Raw genomic sequence first — 24,097 nt, 5'->3', positions numbered from 1 at the left:
GTACAAGGACCTGTACTTGAATGCTTGTAGCATCTTTATTTGTGATAGCCAAAACATTCGTCAACAGGTAAATGAATAAACAAATTGTGGTGCAGGTTTCCCCTGCTTTCCGAAAGTAGAACATTCCTATGAAATCTTTCATAAGCCAAATGGCATAAAGGAAAAAACAATTACCATTCATTTGTATGAACATATTTTTGAGGTTTCCCAGACCCCAAAATAACTTGGGCTTTTCTGATACCTTAGGACACATCTTGCTAACGGATGCACAAAATAATCAAGATAAAGCACAGATGGTCACAGACACAGTTTAAAGCTATGTTGTCTTGATGCTGAGAGGCTGAGTGTAGGTCCTGGAGAAAGAGCTTGGTGGGGCCTCTGTAGCTGCTCAGAGCATGCTTCTTTTTTTTTTTAAGAATCCTTTATGGGCAGGTAATGGTGTTGACTGCTTGGGAACTGGATGAAGGTAGGCAGATGAAAAACTGAAAAATGGATGAAGTAAGAAATATGTCTACCAGATACCTTTGTGACAGGAAATAGTATAAAAACAATGAAAGAAAGCAAGACACCATTCCTACTCTAGTTTATATGTCTCTAGGACAAAAGTTATACATTAAGGGCACACCATTATAAGTAGCCGTAGTCTTGAAAAATGTCAACATTCCTCATGTGTATTATCACAAGATGTGTGTCCTCAAGAAGAAAACTTGAATGCTGAAATCAGGCTTCAGGCAGACAGGAGAAGATTCTTTCTCTCTAGACTGAGCTCAAGGGTCTTGTTGGAGGGGACAATGTTTAGTTCCTACTTGGGGATGCCCATCAATAGGTCATTCCCCACCCTTTTAATAACTCCTCCCTGGGAGAAGCGCAGTGCCTTCTCTGATGGATATGGTTGAAAGTAGAAACAGCTCCCCTCCCTTCTACTTTCCTCTTTGGGACAAGCTGCTTTTAGATGACATGAATTCTCTTCTGTTCCTTCTTGAGGTCATTTTCACAGGGACAGTCTGCCTCCCTCAAGTAATGCAGAAGCCTGACATGATTAGATGCTTCCTGAAACTGGGACTGGTAAGTCTATGATTCTGGTGTTCAGTATTAAGAAGAGCTTTCACCCACCCTCCCACCCAAGCCGCAGTCTCTTAGATCAATTTTATCATTAAACAAGGAGGTGTTTCACCTTCATTTGCTGAGTACTTTTATTTCTCAATTGGCCTAAGACTTGGTAGGGAAGAGGATTATATGTGGGGCTCTTTCAAAGACCCAGCAGGACTGGACTTCCAGGGGTCAAGGAGAGCTTAGGAGTGCTCTCAAGGGTCCTCCCACATGGAAGCAGGTTATGAACCAGGCAGGAAGACTTCCTAGAAGGGAGCTCCAAGATGCAAAGAAATAGCTCTGATTGTAGACATTCTTAGAACCTCTAGCCTTGATTTCATGTTTTAACAGAGTTTGAGGCCAAGACCTTGTTTTCATGTTTGGTCCATTCGAATGTTAATGGAAAACAATGTTCTCTCCCAGCCCTCAATTCACGTCAAGCACCAGGCTGCCAACCATCATTAATAAAGTATTAGCCTGAAGGATTGAATCAAGGTGGTCTCATATCACAACTTCTAGAAGACAAAAAACAGCAATAAAACTTCTATAATTTGGCCTGTAATGTTCAGGGAACATCTCCCTTTTCACTTTTGCAAGTAAATATTAAAGTGTTGAACAACAAAATCCACTCTACTGAAGGCGTCCTGCCCACGTGCTCCATTCATTTCTGCTGTTGAGGTCTCTGAAGCAGCCCTGGGTCTTGTCCTTTCTGAGTCTTGGTTTAGATTTTTCTTCAATTCTTTGAGCTTCCCCCCAAATCTTTCCATTAAATTCCTTCCTCTGCTCAGGTTTACCAGAATGTCTTCCTGTTGACTGTAACCAAAAAAACCAAAAAACCAAAAAAAAACCCTTAACTGATATACTTTGTTTAATTTAGATATTCAAAATTTTCCGTTTCCTCTGTTAGAGCAAAAGGTACATCTCAAGATTTCAGGCGAATCTCAATGAAATGGCCATGGTTTCCCCTTATGAAACTTAAATTCTTTGGAGATTGGGTGAAGGGTGTATTGCAATTCCTTATATCCAGGCTGTTTTAATGGGAATAATTTTGGGGGGTGGTTTTGACACCGTGAGGTTTTCTTGTATCCCCCAGTGTTTATCAGGGTGCCTACCACATTCCAGGTATAAAATCAAAAAGCACATTCATCATAATGTTCTAGCAGCATGGCTGCTATGGGGGCGCTATAATGCGAAGGCTAAATTCTTTGTTGAAAAATACCGTGAAGTGTTACTTCGCCAATTGCTAAGATACTGCCCGATGGAGTTGATGTTCCTCTTAGCATCAGAGACCATTACCCTCACCTCACATTCATGTTAAATGAATTAAAGTTCTAGTGAATAAACTGCTGACCACCTTGCACTGAACTGTCTTTTTATGACCCAACTCTTGGTTTTGCTTTCATATGAAAAAAGTAACCCAGGTTCCCAAATGTCAGAAGATTTGAACTACTACAGCAGTTTTGGAGATTTCTTTTAAAGAAGTATGAGCAACATATGCCTTCAAGATTCAAAGCATCTGCTGAAAGCATTTACACTTTGCGTCCTTGATCTGCAAGCAGATTGTGGAATAATTCTCTGCCACCTGAGTAGGGGTGGTGTGCCAGGACGAAAGGCAGATATTATGGAGTCTGCATTTTTTGCCCTTGGAATTAGAAAATGCTCTATCCACATGCAGTAGAGAACATTTATGTTGGAAGCTGCCTCTTTAATTTCTCATACATGTAGCACGGTCTTTTCTGAGACCATTACAAATATCAAATCCCATTAAATCAATGGGCGCAGTTTGCTTGAGGCCATCCTGTGACAGGCCAACAGCGAAGCCCCTAAATCACAATGCTGAGCTGCCATGAGCTGTAACTAGCAAGCTTCCAAGCAGGCTGTCGATTCTTTCTCGTGGGCCTCACAGCTCTGAACAATGACTATTTTCAGTTAGTCAGTACACTGCTAAAAATCCCGAGTTCATCAAGTAATCTAGCCTTATGTGAAACAGAACACTTCTTCTTGTGGCGAATGTTAGAATGCCAGAGATGGACAGAAGCAAAGCACATGCGTATTGAAGGTGCTGTAACTATGTTGTCTTCAAGATAGTCTGAAGGCCTCCCTTTGTCATAGAAACCTCAGAAAACAGGATAAATGATACCAAGCTTGTCCATATGTCTCCAAACTGTCATTGAAAAAACACACAAGTTCCAGAGTTGGATTAGAAGTATTTTTTAATGGATGGAATCACTATTCATTGCAGCGTACCAGTAAGTCATGAAAATAGATCTAGTTGTGCTGGTTTAAGATGGCAATTTTGTCCCCGAAAAAGGATATTCAACTTCTTCGACTGTTATAGACAGAATTTGACCTCTTCAGAGCTACTCCGGCTTCCCTCATCTACTCTGTGGCTTAAATTTACTGCATCCTGCAAGGTCAAGAAGGCAACTGGACCAAGATTTCTCTCCTTTCGTCCAGCTCCACCCTCGCCAGCCGCTACACTCCCTGGCATACATAACAATAATAGTTCTTTATTTGCCTCGTCTATTTTAAGCCATCAACAAACAGAAGCCACTCTCTGAAACTCCTACTGCAGCAATTCCCCAGAATTGCAAGAAAGACCATCTGTTGTCTCAACTATCTGTGGAGCTGAAGTGAAGGCTTAACTTAATGCTCTTTAGCAGAGCAATAGGAAAACATCCATCACCCACTGACAGGCTAGTTCGCCTGCCCCAACGGGCGGATGTCTGCAGTTGCACACATTAAGGAAGCAGAGTGATCACCCTAAAGATACAATAAAATCTAAAAACTGCAAGAAACGAAGAACTAGTGTGAAGGGGCCAGATTCTTCCAGAACACAAAGGCTATTTCCTAATTGTATATCTGGTGTGTTCCATGTTCACATTAAATTCTCTTGCTATCGGTACTCGATGCACTAGGCTTTTGACCTTTCCACTCTTGAGGTAGCGTTAGCAAAATGACTCTGATTGCTCATCCGGTGAGGAGGCAAGCTGCTCGGCCAGACTGCGTGGAAGCCCTGAGACAGTGGTGAGAGGCAGCCTCCATGAAGGGACTGATGTACGCAGCGTTTCCATGCAGCAGCTCACCGTGTACCCCTTCTGATCTCTGCCACTCAACCTGCCTCTCGCTGTCACCTTCTGACTTGCCCAGAAAATAGAAGTCATCCTATTGGATCTCCTTCAATTTCCCACCATTGAACCTATAAACCTGCTTTTATCCATATTCATTGTTTCCACCTAGTTAAAAAAAGAAAATCACTGTTAATATTTAGTAAGCATTTATTATGTAACAGGCAGTATCTTGAGTACTTTACATATATAAACTCAATTAATTCTCAGAAAGCTCTGTGAGACGGGTAACGGCACTGTCCACATTTTCTTAGTAAGGCCAGAGGGTCCCAGCCACGTGTTTGGTCCCACAACTGGGAAGTCTCAGAGCCAGGGTTCAAACACAGGTGTTCGGATTGCAGAGCCCATCTTACAGATCATGCTGTACCAGATGATTTCTGCTGTTTTAGGAAACTGAAGCCTTTATCTCTTCTGAATTTATTTCCATTGTTTTAAGTCAGGAGTTTAAGCTGTAAGCTCCAGACAGAAAGCCAGTCTATGGGAAGAATTTATTAAAGGCCTTTGAGCAGCTCATGGAATTGCCAAGTCACTGGCTGAATTGTACAAGTCAGGAATAATGTCAGAATCGAACAGTGGGACTGCTCTGGTGAGGACCTCCTGGCTGCTTATGATCCCTAGACTCTGCAAGCGGTGCCCCTTAGGCTGCCAGCTCCGAGCCCCGGATGCTGCCTCTGGCCCTGCTGGGCCCCAGGTCTTGATTAGCCTTGATTAGCGTTTGGCTCCCACCACAGCCAGAGTCTTCGTGGCCATCCACGCTCCCTGCACCAGAAACCCCAGGTTCTAAGTCTGAAATGGGTGCATCCAATTGCGGGAGCCCAGTTCATAGGCCTGGGTCCTAGCTGTAAAGAGATTGGGAAAACAGTGAGTATGCAGCATGGTCAGCTTCTCCGCTAGTGAATGATGGGGCCTTCCAGCAAAAATCCTAAGGTGGGCAACAAAAAAGAATGACAAATGTCCACTGTGGCAGAGTAGTGCTAACAGATGCCGACTCCAAAGGCAGAGGGTGGAGCCTGGCTTCATTCTCTAGGGAAAGCCTCGAGAGAGGAAGTCTACACAATGAATTCCTGGTCTCGGGAGCAGTTGCACAGCCTCCCAGGAAGACCCTGATACATCACAACGGGAAGAAAGCCGCACAGCTTAGGCCCGAGGAACAGCTTTTTCCATGAAGGCTTAAACAACAGAAACCTGAGTAAAGAACAAAAGCAGAGCCGTTGATCTAAAACATATGATACGTGTTTTAATTGGACTATCAAAACATCCCACTCTGCTCCAAAAACCAATGTTTCCAAAAGTGCCCCATCTACCATCTCTAGGAGGAGATGACTTTTATCAGAAAGCTGTTGGGACTCTCACGGCTCATGAAGCAACACTCCCGAGGGCCTAAGGAACTTGCTGTCGGCCACCGTGCCGCAATGATGACAAATTCATTTGGTGAGTTGAAAAAAGCTCCCGGTCGTTCAGTATGAAGTTTGTTCCGCCTTGGGTCAAAAGTAAGGAGGCCTGTTGGCCCCGAGTTATCATATTTTAGACCATCTGTAGTACTCCCTTGCTCTTCCTGAGGAGAGAGAAAAAAAGGCAACAGGCTCCATAGAAACAGCCAGCACACTCTTCACGGAGCCACGTCCTTGCTGCTGGTGAGGGGGTATGGTGGGGTGAGGGGTCCCGGGGAAACAGACCTCTGCGAAGGCCCGGCTCAGGCATAGCCGCTGTATCCTCATGCCAAGATCTTCCCAGAATGAGCCTTTAGAGGATTTAGGTCTCTGAGTGTGGAAAGCTGGTTGGGAGCCAGCACACCTTCTCTGGAGGTGCAGGAACATTAGGGCTTTCTTTCTTTACCTAGTCTCTATTCACCTTTTGGAAAAAAATATTTTCATATCAATTTTAACATCCCACCATTGCAGAGCAGCCACCTGTCACCTCTCACCACAGATCAACAACCCCAGTTCCCCCAAAGTCTCTGGCAGAAGGTCCTGCTTGCAGAGGAAGCAATTCAGCAGGGCTCTGGAAGACAGCCGAGCAGCAGCGGGAGGCCTCTGAAATCCACAATTTTAGACTCTCGGGGTGGGCATTTTCTTGTGGTGTATTAAGTAACACACCTACTCAAGTTACTGTGTGAACTCAGTGGACAGCTGCCCTTTCAGTGAGAAGCGAATGCCTGCACTGCACTCTGCCTCCCTCCAGCCCCCACCCCGCCCAAGTTCAAGCATAGACTCCTTAGAGAAGGGTGAACTGGAAAGGGCAGTGGAAAAAGAATGAACCTGAATGAAGACTCCACTCGCCAGGAGTTAACCAGTCATGCCGAAGCCCAAGTGCTTTGGGGGCTCACCCTCATAGCCGCTGCCTCAACTCCATGGAGAGGTGAGAGAAAGACTTCATGAACCCAAAGAGAGGCGGAAGCGGTGAGAAGGATCCACTCAAGTGGAAGGGTGTCTGTCCTCGTGTTCATCCTTGAAGAAGTACCTGATTTAGGACAGAAAATGTTGGTTCAGAGAATAGACTCTGGGTTCCGAATAATGTGGGTTCAGATTCCTTCAAGAATTGGCATGACCTCACACATGTCTTGCTTAATCTCGCTAAGTTTCATTTTCCTCTCTCATGATGAAACTAATAAAGTGCTGCCTCATAAGACCGTTATGGGAAATAAATGAGATATTAAATGTAAAACAGGTGATACCTGCTAAGCTCATACTTTATGCATCAGCTCTTTTAATGTTTCCACGGATAGTAGTAGACTGGCAGAGTTAACGTGTCTCTTCTGCCTTGGCTTGGTGGATGACATATCTTTTCCTTTAAGGTGAGGGGCATGTGCTATTTACATTTCATATTTTACATCATGACATATTTCTGCTTAATGAAAAACTCAAGGGGAAAACTTTTGCCCTGTGCTTCTTGCTTTGTGCTTCGTGAAGTAGATGCCCTCCTCATAGAACTTCTTCCTGAAATGGATTCTGATGGGTTTAAAATAAGAATTCTATGTGAGAGGGAAAATTTAGTACCCAAAAAGGGAACCCAAGAAGGAAGGTGAGTAAAGAAAGGAAAATGTGTGGAAATGCCATTTACAGGAAGACCCCCTTTCCCTCCTGTCTAGACTGAGTCATATAACATTGACCGATATAGTGCATCAGAGAAATGCTAATGTATAATGGAAGTGATGGTCAGACTTGAGGAGAGTTCACCTCCGCTTTTACTGTGCGTTCCCTTTACAGCACAGAGACCAGAGTTCTGCGGTGAGGGCATGAAATATAGATGGTCAGGCTTTCGGGGTTTCTGAGGAATGAAAGGTACTTAATAAGGATAAAATTCATCCTGAGCTTATGACTTTGCCCTCTTCCGTCTCAGAGTCTCTTGTATCATGAAATAAGTTTGGCAATGAAGTAGAAGAAAGAGATCATTTTAAATGTTGGAGCAGGAAGTCTGTTCCCGGGCAATTTTTGGCAAGTTTGAGGATAAACAGGGAGTGAGATAATGAGACTGGCTCAGCAATTCTCCGACTTCTTATCCTTTATCCCTTCAGTGAGCTTGTTTGGTCTCTCCTAGGAAGGAGAGAGCTATAGAATGGCTTTCCTTTGTTTCATCTCAGCAGGAAATTATGCTATGGGAGGCAAGAACGGAGCGTAGAAGGGCACAGGAAGTGAAAAAGAAGGAAGGAGTGTCGAAAGGGAAAGGGTGTCTTTGGCTGATGTGTGATTTGGGGAAACCGGGAATCGGGGGTGATAATGTAGAAAGAAAAGAATTTGCTGATATACTTGACGTCAAATTTCTGTCCAGAATTTGAGGGCTCAGGTTTCTTTAAACCATTTGGAGTTTCCCCACAGCCTTTCAACATATTGTGATTTCCAACTTGAAAACGTTTGACAAAAGGGTGGTGAATAAACAATAGAAAAACTCTGCTCCAAAGCAGAGATCAAAAAGGACTTTATTCTGACACTTCCCACTTTCAAAAAGGAACCCGTTGGGGCACCTGGGTGGCTCAGTCAGTTAAGCATCTGCCTTCAGCTCAGAGCATGATCTCAGGGTCCTGGGATCAAGTCCCAACGCAGGCTCCCTGCTTAGCGCGAAGTCTGCTTCTCCCTCTGCTTCTCCCTCTGCCTCTCCCTCGCCCCCTGCTCGTGCTCTCTCTCTCTCTCTCTCAGATAAATAAATAAATCTGAAAGAAAAAGAACCCCCCTTTTTTTTCATTGGGGAACACTAAACAATGAGAACAAATTTATACTTTTTCATATTTTCGAATGAAAATCCTATTCTGATGTGTGCTCCGATTTACAGGGGATATGAAATGTGTCCAATTACGCACTTGGAATTTTAAGCAAATCTCAAAATCACAGGTATCTTGATATGAAATGCACCGTCCAGGTGAGCTCATGCAGCCTCCACCCGCTGCAGAAATGCCCTCACACGTCTGACACCCGTATGTGACGCTAACTGGGCTTCTGCTCGATCTTCTAGGCACGGGGAACTCAATAATTCCCAAGGGAGATCACTCCTTTATGAGAAGCCATCATTCAAAAGGTTCTTTCTTGAGTCAAAGTGACCTCCCTTCCTTCACGCTAACATGTGCCAGTTGGATCTAGTTCCTGTCTTGACAATCAGAGTTCACATGAGAACTCTAAAATGAGCAACTCTTCCATAAAACAGCCCTCAAGATAGGTGGAGACCATTCTCATTTCCCTCACCCGTTTTCTCTTTCCAGGTAAAGACACAGCTCCCCTTTCTTCACCCAGTCCTTAGCTGATATAATTTCCAGACAATTCCCCACCCCCAAAACTTTGTAGCATTTCTTTCTTCCTTCACTTATTCCCCGCCCCCCATCTTTTAAAGGGCAAACTTTCCTAGAAGAGCAAACAAAATGTTCTTTTCCAAGATCTGATCGGGCTTAACCATTCCATATGCATTATGGCATGTGATAGTGGACCGTAAAATTTTTTATTGCTTTGCGTTTGAATAGAGGATGACTGCATTTGTTAAACAAGCCCTTTCCAAACAAGTCATAATAAAAACTTTATAGTATCCCACTTCATCACATAACTTTTTAATGCTTCTCCTTTTGTTTGGTTTTGGTTCTGGTTTGTAGTCCTTCTTCACTTTTTTCCCCTTGAAGTATCAGGGTTTTTCTAGAAATTCCCATGGAGAGTTTCAAGTTGGAAACGTGGTCCTAAACGTCTTTTCCTTGAGACCCTCTCCTGAGTTTGGCCTATGAATCAGACCGTGTGGAAATAATGATGCCATCTGCGTGGTAGGGCCCAGTGCGGTGCATATGTGCAGTATAAAGGCCGTTTATATATGGTTTGAAATTGTATCCCAGGGTTTGGAAAATGCAGAAGTTTATGTGATGGATATTGTGACCACACATGAGGTGTTGTGGAGATACATATGTACCTTAAAATATACATAGCTACAAGAATATACATATCTGTATATATAATAATGGAAAGCTTTAAACTATCAAAGCCTTCAGGCAAATATTTTACAGCTATCTAATAGCAGGTATTTATAACTTCACCTCTTGACTTCAGAAGTTGAGATTTGGCACGGCAAACACCGAGTAAATAGCAGCCGTGATTCGTGGAGGAAATTCATGCCATTGGCATCAAATAATGAAGACGGTCTGACTTTGAACAGTTGTTCAAATGTGTAGAGGAAGTACTAACGTTTTTAAAGCACCAAGACTGATTGTGAGATGCCTTTCTCTGGGATTCTGAATTTAAATGTTTATCTTTGGGCTTAAAGAAAAAGTCTCTGTCTAGGAAAAGGCTAGGATAAGTTAAAAGATTTAATGAGTCCTTTCCCTCTTCATCACCCATACCCCTCCCTGAAACATTATCAGTATTTGCGGGGATGCCGGGAATAAGAAGATAAGCCAGCCAGTCTAGCTTCATTTAGGGAGAAGGGCGCTGTAACTACTTTAAGTTATCAAATGGAGAACAGTTGGAAAAGCAAGCTTGATTAAAGACAGCTAACATCATTTCAGGAAGGGGAGTCGTGCCTAACTAATTTGTTGGAATTCTTTGAGGAAATCACTGCACCAGTGAACTGGCTGGGGGAAGGGAGGAGATTATAGGCTGAGTTTTTCAGAAAGAGCTCTACAGAATTCTCTACTGTTGGTTGAAATGTTTGAGGACTGAAGTCATGGAAGTGTAGGACAATTGGCATATTGGACTAAAAACTGGCAAAAGGGGAGGAAAGAAAGGGTAACTATGAACAGAAATGTGTCAGTCTTGAAAGCAGGATCAGAACTGGGATCAGAAGAGAAGCTGCATCTGACATTTGAACTGGCACTTTCTGGGGTCACCGAAGGTGTCCCTCAGAGACGTTTATATGGGAGAAGGTTGTAGTGGGGGATGGGGGAACTCTGAGAGAATTGCGCCAAAGGCAGACATCCTTTTTGTGGGGACTTTTCCTCCACTTTTAAGGGCCCTGCATTATCCATCGTGTCCTGGTGGTCAGCCTCGGCTACGTAGTACTTTTTTTTCCCCCCGAGAATCTCCAGAATAAATGCACTAAGCAATTCTATTTGATTTAAACCTAGCATAGCATGAACCCAGAGCAATCTGGATATACTCGAAGATGAAATTAGCTTTTTCCCTTTCTGAAGTTGTTTAAAGAGATAAGAAAGAGAGTTCATAAAATGGCATTTTATCCCCTGCTTTTAGTGATTCAATATTGTGTTGCCTAGAGATTGACCATTCTGACTGGGGATCACATGGAGCCTTCCCTCCTCTCCACCTCCACACTTGTCCCTGATTTGCCTGTGCCTCTGCTGGTTAGTGTCTCTGGCAGTGTCCAAAACGGAAACTGAAGGTTTAAAAAAAAATTGATTTAGCTTCAGGTCTTGCATCCTTTCTTACAGGACAAGGTGAAATTCTAAGGGAATAACCACCAACTTTCCTTTGAGTGTTTTCTTTTCTATGATTACAGGGAAAACCCTCTGTGCGGATAGATCCCAAAAAACTCCTCTCGTAGGTCCTGGATAAGATATGGATTTTCTCTGAAAGAGACAAGCTGTTAAATTTTATTTCCAATTTAATTAATAAATTGAGGAGAGGAATATCAGGAAAGTAAAGTTTGATGAAGAATCTGAGGGGAAGGTTTTCAATGCCTCAGGGCCCAGACAGGTGACACTCTGGACGAAAGAGGTGAATCCCCTGCAGTGGGAATGGGGAGCCTGTGGTGCCTGCAAGCACATACCCCCAGGGAAAACTGTCCACATCCAGAGATGTCTGGAGAACTGGGCTGGCCAAACTGAAGCCTCTGCTGGCTGGATGAGGACTTTGGGGGATGGCCATCGTGGGACCTCTGGATTTGATCCATGGCTTCCAAACTTTTGAGGCTGAGGACCACTTTTCAATGTAAAAAAAGTGAGGATTCCTAATATAATAGTTTCATATTTATTGGCTAAGAAAATTCACAGAAACAAAATGCTTTGATGCATTATTTAATGTGCAAAAATGAGTTTTGTGGTATGCACTGAGCCTGGTGCTCTGAATATGAGATTGAAATAAAACAACCCCTCCCCTGGTCTAGCGAGTGAGGTGACCAAGTGAAGAGATGATTACCAAAGAATCTGTTTACTGATAGAAGAGAAGTGAGCACATGGTGCTGTGAGGTCACATAGGAACGGCAGCTAACTCAGTTTTGGCCGCGTTTAGGGAAGACCCCCCCGAAGATGTGGCAAATCGGCTGAAACTAAAGCATCAGGGGCAGTTGGTCAGTGCTCAGCGTATGTGGGTTTTTTAAGGAGGGGAGAATAGCATGTACAAAGGTTCTGAGGTGAGAAAACAGATTCCCTTCCAGGAAATGAATAGATCAGTGCAGCTAGAATACAGTGAGGAAAGGTAGAAAGTAATGGGAGTTAAATTGAGAAAGAAATGAGAAGGACAATCACTGAACAATCTATATGTATTCTTCACTGAGCATATTTACTTGGCTTTAAATCAACACCAAAATGGCTAGATAAATCTTGAGACCCTGACAAAAATTGCAAGGCTCCCTCCGATTGGAGGGTCACACTTTGGGAACCAAATGTACAGCAAGTGGACCTCTGTAGCCCAGTGCATTAGTTTGCCAGGCCTGCCATAACAGAGTACCACAGATTGAGTGGCTTACATGACAGAAATGTGTTGTCTCACAGTTCTGGAGACGTCTGTCTGAAACAGAGTGTCAGCAGGATTGATCCCCTCTGAGGGCTGTAGGGAAACATTTGTTCTAGGTCTCTCTCCTTGGCTTGTTGATGGCTATCTCTGTGTTCAGATGATGTCCTTCCTGTATACCTGTCTGTCTTCAAAATTCCCTGTTGTGTAAGGACACCAGCGTATTGTACTAGGGACTACCCTAAAGACCTCACATTAAGTTAATTACTTCTATAGAGTCCCCATCTCCAAAATAGTCACACTACAAGGTGGTGGGTGTTAGGATGTCATCCTATGAACTTAAACAACTTAACTTGTAACACTCAAGTTAGATGACTCAAAGAAAGTTGGGGAACCCAGAGCATTTTGTCAACTTGCTAGAGGTTTCTGGGTATTTGGAGGGACAGGAGGATGGGAAGAGACAGTAAGGAAGGGGAAGAGAGGGGAGGGGGCTACAAAGACTAAACTTGGCTCTTACCCTACTCTTGCCTCCATTTGGCCCAACTCCATGATTCCTGACAAGCTGGCTGTACCAAACCACAGGGAGTATTTATTGCTTCTCACAGATAAGGAAAAGGTTGAAGTCACTTCCTTTCTCTTCCTTTGTACCGTCTAACAGCCATCTTGCTAACAAAGAAAATCTCCAAGTGAATGCCTCCCTCTTGTCAAGGGGGAGCTTAATCCAGAGTTAATTTTGACCTTGGCTCTTTGGTGAGAGTCACCTAGTCAGAGTATTTCTCCAGAGAGATGTGGTCTCCACATCCTTGTTTCCCACAGCAAAGAGCCTCCTTTCTTTGGGCTCCCAGTAACTTGGGCTGTCAGAATTATCTAGTGTCAAAAAGACCACTTAGAAATAGGCACCCGTCCATTCAGTTTGGACAAAAACAAATCCAATGAAACAAATACGAAGAAGGCAGACTTCAGTCATATATGTGGATCCGCTCAAGACAGGGCAGTTAATAAAAACCAAACTATCTGAGGTGAATTTTGATATATTTTTTAAAGGCTTCTTTAGGCAGAACAGAATCGAGGTTTCTCTGTGCTTCCATGGGCAGCATCTTGTTAATTGTCTTGAGGAATTCTCTGGAAAACGTCAGCTGATTTGAACCCTTCTATTATTTTTATTTAATTTCCAGATGTGCTCTGATGTTCTTTGGAAAATAAGCCCTCATAATTAATATCCCCAGCAGAGCTCAATCAGTAGAGATTCTGAGATGGTATGTGCTATTTCTCCGTATTTTCAGGGTCTACTTAATCTCTCTATTCCTCCTTCAAATAAGAGATAAGACTTCATTGTACCAGGTAAAGGAGAAGAAAGCAAGGTTTTTAAAAATGAGGATATGGCAACTTTCTGAAAAGCAAGTAAGGTGGGATGAGTTTTCCTTCCAGCTCCTGGCAACGACCTGCTAGAGAGGTAAGGTGAGAGAGAAGACACTTTGGAGATAGAGCTCGAGGCCAGGAAGGAGTCATTTTTTCGAATAAGAAGGTAAAGGAGAAGTGCTAACTGGAGGCTAATTTTCTCAGTGAAAAGGTATGATTAATTTTTAGATTCTTCCCTTCCAGGCCAAAACACTATAAGGATGTCTGCCTCTTCTTCAGCAGAATCTGAAGTCCATTCTCAGCTCTCCCAGAAATGAACTTGGACGCGTCTGCGCATGAGTGTCCGTAGCGATGCCGGAACTCATCTGAGAGACAAGATGTCACAGAGGAGCGCCTCCTGACATTCAAGGGCATGGCCGGGTAGGTTTCCTTGGGGCCCAGGACTAATGTTTTCCACTTGAGGAGAGAGCACAGGGCCAAGCTGTAGAGCTTAGAACGGTGCCTGACATGTGATAAGTGATAAATGTAGGGCCACATTTTTGACAGAAAATTGCCTGGAAAGAGGTTAAAACTAGAAGCAGATCATTTGTAAGTTGATTTTCCAGCTTCCCATCTGGCTCTTAACAAGCAATTCTATGTAAATAGGGCTCCGTGAGCCCCCCAGCTGAGTGACGCATATTGTCAACGGCCATTTTCACCCTTATACTTTTATGAGCCGTTAACGTGGAGATTGTGCTACTTGGGAGATAAAGTGGAGCGATTAATAGTGAGTGACCATGTATCAAAGGCTTACCATGTGCAAACTCTGCTAGGCTCTGTGCACATTGTTTCATTAAATTCACTCAACAACCTCGAAATGTAGCCTGAGAAAGGTTAAGTGATCTGTGTGAAGTCACTCAGGTAATCGGTAGACAATCAGGGTTTTAACCCTAAATCCATCTGTGTCAAAGCTGAGGTTCAAACACACACTTTGTGTGGACTGATCGTTGTCAAATGTTTAGTCTTGATGATGGGGAATCAAGAATTATGGAGCTTTTTAATCCATATGCAGTTAATTCTTGTTATTTGCAGTAGTAATGTGCTCTATAAAGTCACCATAAACACAGAATTAGCAAATACTGAATCATTACTCCTAGAAGAAATGTATGGCTAGGTTCCTGCAAGTCTCTAATCACAACATTTTTTGTCAACCAATCAATACATAATCTTGTCTTATATGAGTTTCTGTTTAAAGATTCCTTACTTAATATATCCTATTGGTTCATTAACGCTGAACTCATGGCCAAAAGCAAAAACTTTTTTTTTTTTTTGCCTGAATAAAACTTATTTTCTTCATAAGACACTTCACAGCCTTTGTGCACTTAGGAACAGTAGACAGCCTACACTTGGGGAGGGGCATTTTAAAAAGCAAAATGCCCACAAAAAGCATAGAAATGCAAAAACATGGCACTAAATAGACCACAAAAAAGGACATTTTTTACAGCATGGAAGCTGAAACGAAAAGGCAAGGCATCATCGTGTTCAGCGTTAGCTAGGAATGGTGTGTTGGGCATCTCAAAATTTTCACCATCTGTCCATGTTGGTGAATGACTGTGAAACTGCTATGAGTATTGATTTGAGGGTGACAAGTAAATTATAGTGAGTAGGCAAATTTGTAATTACAGGATCCGTGAATAATGTGGATCAACTACTTTCTGACATAGTTATTAAGCTAGTTGAGGCAAAGAAATCCCACATTTCAGAGGAAAAATGAAATACTGCTGCTTCATTAGGCAAATGAAACGTTGCCTAAATGTTTGAATGCAAAAAAAAGATAATTGCTAAATACATTCCTTTAGTTTTTGCTTGTTTAAGTTCTCTGGGTCTGAAGATGCAGCTCTTGGTTTATTGCATTGCTCCGTATAGAAGATGAGTTTTATCAGAGCACTTACCTCCAAAGTTTCTAAAATTTCTTTTAAATTACTTCTTTTTTTTTAAATATTTTATTTGTTTATTTGACAGAGATAGAGACAGCCAGCGAGAGAGGGAACACAAGCAGGGGGAGTGGGAGAGGAAGAAGCAGGCTCATAGCGGAGGAGCCTGATGTGGGGCTCAATCCCACAACGCCAGGACCACGGCCTGAGCCGAAGGCAGACGCTTAACCGCTGTGCCACCCAGGCGCCCCTAAAATTTCTTTTAAATTACTTCTTAATGAACCTTTTGCCTCTTGAGAGAACGTTCATTAAACAAAAGATTCTATAAGTGCAATACTCAATTTTGATTTTTATTCTTTTTATCATTTCTTCCAGATGCCTCTGGATAGCTGCCCTGCCCAGTTCTAGTCAAGAGTAGTTATCATCAGCCATTTCTGCACTGTCCAAACCCTGCTTGGAACACAGCTCATTTGAAACCTCATAGAGACCACCAGACTCAAAGTTCTCCACTAACAGAAACAGGAGGAATTAAGTGCAGGATATTTAGTTGACCACTCACCTAACACACATAATCATTTTCAGGAAACTCAATGGAACGTGGAAATCAAGATGCTGAAAACCAAAGAAGGTATTTCCTAAATTTTTTCCTCCCCATGATTTTTCTTCATAATGAATGATTGGTAACTACTTGGCTAATAATGGTGAAGTATCTATGGAGGAGAGAGTGCTTTTCAGAAAAGCTTGCCTTTCCTCTGACTGATTGACATGGTCGAACGTGCTCTTATTTCTGCCTAAAGGTTAAAGTCAGTCTTTTAACTTGAAGTTGAAGATTTTCCATGATTTGGACCCAGTTTTCAGGGCATTCTTATCTTCCTTATTTAGAATCTCTGTGCCAGTCATGTGGCTGTTATATATAGATGAAGAATTAGGCATAAAGCATAACTGTTAGGCGTTTAGAGTCTATCGGGGAAGGTAAGACTAACACCCATAAAAGTGAAAGATGTAAGGGGTTATATGATTAAGATTCATTCATGTGACATAGACATAGAGTTTATACGAGTTTGAAATCAACACACACACACACACACACACACACACACACACAGAAAGAGAGAGAGACAGAGAGAATGGATTAGTCAAGGAAAACAAGGTAAGTTCAAAATGGTTCTTGAGGAATGGTAAGAATTTCCATAGATCTGAGGAAGGAGTGGATTGCAGGGGAAGAGGAGAGAAGAGTGAATCCAGATGGGGAAAACCAAAACTGAGTGTTTGCAAGTGGGAATGCACAAGACGTTGGTGGGGCTGTAAGCAAACCAGCATGAAGGGCAAAGGCAGTGAGTACTGAAGAGTCAGAGGAAAAAACCTGGAGACACAGCAAAAAATTTAATTGAATTGGGCAAATTATTTTTAAAAATAGGAGCAAAAAAAAAATAGGAAGGAGCATTGAAATTTGGTGAAGGAGAAAATGTAAAGCCAATGAGGTCTTTTAAGAAAGCCACTTGCACTAAATTGTAGATCACTGAAATAGACACTTACTGATTTTTTACTATGCGTAACAGGATTTCTGCATCCAGCTGGCCGTTGGCAAATTCTTACTTAATGCCTATTATGTGCTAGACATTACGAAAGTGATAAGGGAGTGAACAAGATCAGAACAAAGATCAAAATGGTCTTCATACTCCTGGAATTTATATCCTAGTCATATTCATTTCCATTATGTTTTTCGGGTAGAAAAGTTTTCAGTGAAAGTGACATCTTCATCTTTCCGGGTTTGTAAATGTGTTTGTGTTCAACTTAGCCTTCCAAGAAGTTAATACGTGAAGACACAGCACTCTAACTAACCTAGGAGAAGCCTTCTCTGTCCTCTCCAAACTGGACAGGAGCCCCTCAGCAGTCCTCAACACCCCATGCTTCTCATTTCCAGATAGTATTTAGAAATAGCCCACTCTTGTCCTATCTACTTTCTTGGCATCTCCTGTCAACCTAATCGGACTAGACGATAAGCACCCTGGGGCAGAATCTTCCTTCATCTCTGCATTACCACTGCAGGTGCTCAGCAAATGTTTAAATAAAATGAGTGAATGGAGGGAATGAATGTGAGTTTTCCTTATCTGAATTTTTTTCTTTGGAATCATTTTCTGGAGAGAAAGGATACGTCTAGCACCAGGAGGGAAGATAAGTTCCATCTTTATCTTTATATATGTGATAGCACTTTTGAAATGTGTTTGGTTGTTCTTATCAGGCTATTTGGAATGTGGTAACACAGAGCTAGGTGTCTTGCCTTAAGGTGATTTAAAAATGACGAATCTTGTGCATTCTTTTTCATTTCCTTGAGAGCTGTAATATTAGCCCACTCCATAAATCACAACCGACGGTTCTGTCTTAATGCCACAGGTATTTCTGTAATACAGACTGTTCAATAAATTATCACGCAGTTATTAGCAAAAACAAGACAAATTAGATTTAACTGGAGGCATCTTCTTGGAACCTTCTAGCCCTGAGGTTTGGATTTAAAACACTTTGGATGTCACCATGAGACTTGTTACTTCCAATTCATTGTCTATAATTCTCTTTGGCAGCTTTGCAAAACAAATCTTGGAAAGCGCCGAGAGAAAGCCATTCTCTTCCTAGAAAACTTGGAGTCTTTTTTAATTCACTCTGGATGCCAAGGACAGTGAATGGAAGTTTCTGTTTTGTTTGTGTATTTGCTCGCCGCTTTGCTCACTCATTCTTTTATTTGTTTTTTAATGGATTACTTACTTATTCTTTCGATTTTCAAAAAAAATAGCAAATATCCTGCATTTTGGCAATGCGTTCGTCAAACTCTAGGTGGCGCCCCAGAAGGAACCCGTGGGGGTGGGGGAAGGAGCAAGGCAGCAGAGCTCTCAGAATGTAGTGAAACCACAGAACACCCAGGCTGATTCTGAGATGAGGGGGGGAGCTTCCCGTGTGGGGGTGTAGGGTGGGGCAGAGCAGGATGTGTGCTTGGGTTTCATTTGGAAAAAAACATACATCATATTGCAATATAGTTTACTTTCAGATTTCTATTTGAAAAATGGTATAAAAATACCCAACTTTCCTTGAACACCACCCTCCTCGCCTCCTGGATTAGGCTGCTGTGCCTTGCGATTTCTTCATTGCAGTCGTATCACAATTGTAACCGTTAAAGCATTTAATTTAATTACTAATTATTAACAAATTTAATTATTTGTTTAATACCTTCCGTCTGTGGACTGTAAGTTCCGTGGGGCGGGGACGTGTCTGCATTGGTCCCTGCTGTGCGCCTGGTGCCTGACACAACACCGAGCAAGCGGCAGGCACTCAAGAAATATTTTGTCTTGTTTGCTCCTTTGCCTGCTGCCTTGAAAAGTTCTTTCATTTGGTCACTTATCTACTCAATCCTTTATCTCCACCCTTTCCCTTCCCACTGCAGCCTACCCTTATCTTCCCCGCCCCCCCTTCATGCCCCCTCCCAATCCTCCCGCCCTACCCCATTCCCCACCCCTCACCATCTCCCTCCCATTTATCCTGGGATTTTTTTTTTTTTTTAGATTTTATTTATTTATTTGACAGCGAGCACACGAGGTGGGGGAGGGGCAGAGGGAGAGGCAGAAGCGGACGACCCCCTGAGCAGAGAACCTGACTTGGGGCTCTATCCCAGAGAATCATGACCTGAGCAGAAGGCACATGCCTAACTTACTGAGCCACCTAGGCAGCCCTTATCCTGGGTTTTAAAAGTTAACAAACATTAACATGGGGGAAACTAAATGTCTGAAAGCCATCTTCCCAACAGTCAGAGCTTCAAAGTCTAGGGAAAGAATCGTAAAAATTAAGAAAAGGACAATTTTGCCAACGCAAAAGAGAAAGCGTGACCTCCCCGGCAGCCATTTCTATGGGTATCCTGGCTTTCCCCAGCAGGTGCCGCCCCTCCTGGGTTTGGACAGCTGGAGGCGGGAGACCGGCGGAGCCCTTCCCTCTGAACGGTCTGGACTGGGGACAACTGGCAGGAATCACAAGTGGCTTCTTGGCTCACCCCAGCGGTACTTCAGCTTTCATAAACGGCCCATCTCTGGAGTTGCAAGGTTCCAGCACACAGGGGATTTCCCTTTGTTAGATCCTGACCTGCAGAGCTGATCTCAAGCCAAAGCCATTGGTCTGCCTCTTAAAGGGGAAGGAAGGAAGGAAGGAAGGAAGGAAGGAAGGAAGGAAGGAAGGAAGAGGGAGGAATGGTAGGAAAGAAGGAAGAGAAAGAAATAAAGAAAAAGAAAGAAGGAGAGGAAAAGAGTAAGAAAGGAAGAAGAAAGAAAGAAGAAAAGAAAAAAGAAAGAAAGAAAGCAAGAAAGCAAGAAAGCAAGAAAGCAAGAAAGCAAGAAAGAAAGAAGGAAAGAAAGAAAGAAAGAGAAATCAAAGTTTGGGGAATATTGCTTGTCATTCGCGAACACCTAATGTGCTTATTTGTTAAAACACATTTTAAAGTTAATGTGAGCCGAGAAAAAGTTACTGCGTTATTGGCAGTCTCTCTCTGCCCCCCACCGAAGTGATGTGAGTGGAAAGACAAAAGTTTGGAAGAATACATCTCCCAAACCCTTATATTATTACCTACACAAGAAACAAAACATAAATCTGGAAAGGAACTTCAAGTCACAGATCCCAAAGCCCTCATTGTTCAGGTGAAGGCTCTGAGGTGAGTGACTTGCTCAAAGCCACTCAGTTCAGGAGTCAGGGCCAAAACTCAGGTCTTCCGGTCCCTTTCTTTCTATGTATGAGCTGCAGTTTTTCAGTTTCTGTTAAAATAAGTCTCAAATTTCCTCAACTCATTCTCCTGTGTAAAACCTCACAGGGAAGCTAACATCTGATGGTGAGAGAAAAATATTGTATCCTTTAAAAAGTGGTCAAAAGAAAGACAACTTGATAGCATAAAAATGTCACATCCCCCCGTGAAGAGGAACCTAGCATTATCGCGTGGGTAATAAAGAAATAACTAGGGAAACAGATCCCAGTTGATTGCACATGTAGTGTGGGCCTTTGAAAAAAAGAGTCCAGAATATTTCCAAACATTCTCACATAGACTGCATGCATGCATCTGTCCTATGTAACCTGACAATGATTTACCCTTGAGAAATCATTTGTGTGAACCTGCCAACAATATGAATGATTTGGTTTGTCTACTGTCTCAGAATAATTGATTTTACATACATTAAGCTAATTAAAATAGCCAGGCCCTTTCTTTGCGGAAAATCCACAAACCTACTTTTAATTGTGCCTCAGAGGTCAGGAAAGCAGCTCATGGAAGAGTCTAGAATTTGTTTCAACTATTAAGATAAACCCTAAAAATGTGTTTTTAATACATTGATAAAAAATACATTAAAACATTTGGTATTTTTAGTCAGTCTCCAACTTACTAAAGGGTCCTTTCCCAAAAGTTAGTGGGTAAATGGGTTGTCTGGAATTCAGAGTGCATTTTCCCATAGAAACAATGTCACCCATAGGACTTAGTTCCCAGACTACCCTTAAAGCTCTATTTAACCCATAGTGTAGCAGACTATTGTGTATTTTAAAATTATCATTTGAAGTTTAATATTCTTTATTAATTGGTTCAAAAATAATCGATCAATTTGTACATTATTTTAAACGCTGACTTCTAGAAAGACCAATTTTAATTCTAGGTTTTTGCAATGGCAGATGGATACTTTTGAGTAATTTCTGTAGAAGGCTCTGGCGGGGTACTTTCAAGACTGTAAATAGAGATGAGGCTAGGTCTCTAGTTGTCTAATTCCATCTGATCACTTATGACTAAAGGGGGGAACAGAGAGAAAGGACTTGGGCTCCACTTCAACTTCCGCCACCACCGCAGTAACAGGACAAGAGATGAAAAAGAAAGAGAGGGGCAGAGAGGCTAAATTCTGTGCAAGTGCATCTGAACAGAGAGTACCTAAGCCGTGAATGATGAGGAGGGAGAGAAGGGAAGAGACATTGGTCTGTGTTGTTCAGAAAGAGCCTTCAGAAAGGGCTGGCCTTGGCCCTCCTTATAACTGTCCAGGAAGTTCAGAAAGGAAAAGGAAAGTGCTAGGGGTGGTCCTTTGTGATCGTATGCACTGATATTTAGGATATTCAGTAAGAGGTGTTTGTTCCTCAAGGGCAAGAGTTTCCTGCCTTAGGAAGAACTGGACTCCCAGCTTGAATCCATACACATCTATTGAGGACCTAGTGTTCCAAGAGCTGGGGAGAGAGGACCAACTACAGAAATTATCATGTGATTATGCTTTCCTTTGTGGAGATAATAATAGCTAACATTTACTACTTGTTTTTGCTCATTTAATCTTCACAATGACTCTATGAAATAGATCCTCACTCCATTTTACAGTTGAGGAAACTGAGGCACAGAGAAGATAAATAATTAGGCACAAAATCATATGGCTAGTATATGGGGGGGAGTTCAATATTTGACCCCAGGTAGTCTAAGGACAGAATTTGTGCTCACAACCAGCATGCTATACTGTGCCCTGGTCAACATTCTTGTCTCTTGTCAGCAATTGCTCCTGCCCTGACTCCATCTGGGATTTGGAATGCATTCAGAGAAGTGGCTGTGTATGGAGACTGGAAATGGAAGAGGCATCCAAGGTCATGCCTTTCAGGCTTCCTTCAAATTCTACAGCTACTGTGAAGAAAGTTGCATTCCCACAGAGAATATGTCAGACTGGAAGAAAATTATGACAAAAGGTCTCCAAAAGGACCTCTGAAACTTGGATCTTATCTCATTCCACAAGCTAAAGCCAGTTTCCTAAATCAAAGAATGAAACAAAGTACATCTTTATCAAGTATTGTTTTGACATTATTCCCCTTTGTATGACTGGACAGGCCCTCCCATTGTCTCTTTAAATAATTTTTAAACACTCCTGAACTTTGGCTTGGAGACCCTCCTTTGAAATGAATTTTCCTCCCTGGACATACTAGCTCATATTTTTTTACTTCAACCTGGCAAAAGTTATTATCCCTCATAAAACTTTACCCTCTCTCTTCTCTAAGCCATCACATAAACCATTCCTCCTGATTATATGTGCCTCTTCTCAAGCCATATCCATTACCCTGTCAACTTTCCATGGAGGTTAATCTACTAGTGAGAATTTAAGTGGACTCCTGGGGCAGAGTATTCTCACCGTGGATTGGGCTCTGGCTCTGAAGGCAGCCAGTCCATGTTCAAATTCCAGTTCTACCCGGTCCTGGCTATGCCGTGTGGGGCGGGCTACTGAACCTATGTCACTGTTTCCTCACCTGCAGAATGAATACGATACTAATAATGGCGGGATCACAGCTGTTCTGAGGACTGAATGAGATCTTTCATGTAAGGAACTTAATTCACGGTAGACAATCATCGACTTCAGCAAATATTAGTCCCCATTATTACAATTCTTTTGGAGTGCAAAATAATAATTGGAGATGGGTGCAAAGAGATGTTCATCACACCATTCCCTATAAGAATGAAAAATGAGAAGAAGTTTATGCCCAACCATAGTTGACTATGCAGCCAGTTAAGAGCCATCATCTGAATATTGGGAACTGTTCAGACTATACTGGTGAGTTTTTGAAATATGAACAACAGAATCTGTACAGTGTGATATTGGCTGGGATGGGGGGGGAGTAGGCAGAAATGTTGCTTAGAAAGAAAACATGGGAAGGGGCGTATGGGTGGCTCAGTTGGTTAGGCCTCCACCTCTTGATTTTGGCTCAGGTCATGATCTCAGGATCATGGGGTCGAGCCCCACATTGGGCTCTGTGCTCAGCGGGGAGTCTGCTTGAGATTTTCTCTCCCCCTGCCCCTCCCCCAGCTTGCGTGCATATGCTCTCTCTCTTTCTCTTTCTCAAATAATGAAATCTTAGAAAAAGAAAAAACATGGGAAAAACCTATACCAAAAAGTAAATTATAATCATTTCCACAGAGATAATGTGTATGGAGTACGCATAGGTATTGGGATTATGGATGATTTTTAAAAATATTTTGTACTTTTCTCTGTTTTCTAAATCATGTCCCTTTTATAGTTAGGAAAATTATATGCTATTGGAAAATACTGTATCAAGTTCAGTCTCCTCTGACGATCTCCTCCTGGCTCCAGTGAATTCAGACATCAGTTTATGCTCCTCCTTCACCGCCTTTCTCACTCTGGAGATTTATATTTCCTCTGCACCACTATAGCTGGCTTTGAATAGCTGGCAGAGTCTGTAGTCGGTGTTTAGATCTATTTATGTGGGTCCTCTCTCCCTCATCAGACCGCATTTCCACCAGAGTATCTCCCCTACGTTTTCTGTATAATTGTGCATAGTGACTTGGAAGATCTTTGTCTAGATGTTCACTGATTGAGGTCATTGTAAATAATTCAGGGAGAAAAACAAACTCGCTTACATTGGCTTATTATTAGCATGCACATTTATTGGGAGCTGGGGCTCAAAGGCTAGGAATGGAGGGGCTTATAGACCAGTTGGGAATCAGGCCTTGTGCCTGAGACAATGCTGTGTGTTTATGCAG

The sequence above is a fragment of the Ursus arctos genome, unplaced genomic scaffold (genome assembly GCF_023065955.2).
Source record: "Ursus arctos isolate Adak ecotype North America unplaced genomic scaffold, UrsArc2.0 scaffold_21, whole genome shotgun sequence".
NCBI lineage: Eukaryota > Metazoa > Chordata > Mammalia > Carnivora > Ursidae > Ursus > Ursus arctos.
Note: the sequence above shows the minus strand (reverse complement) of the source record.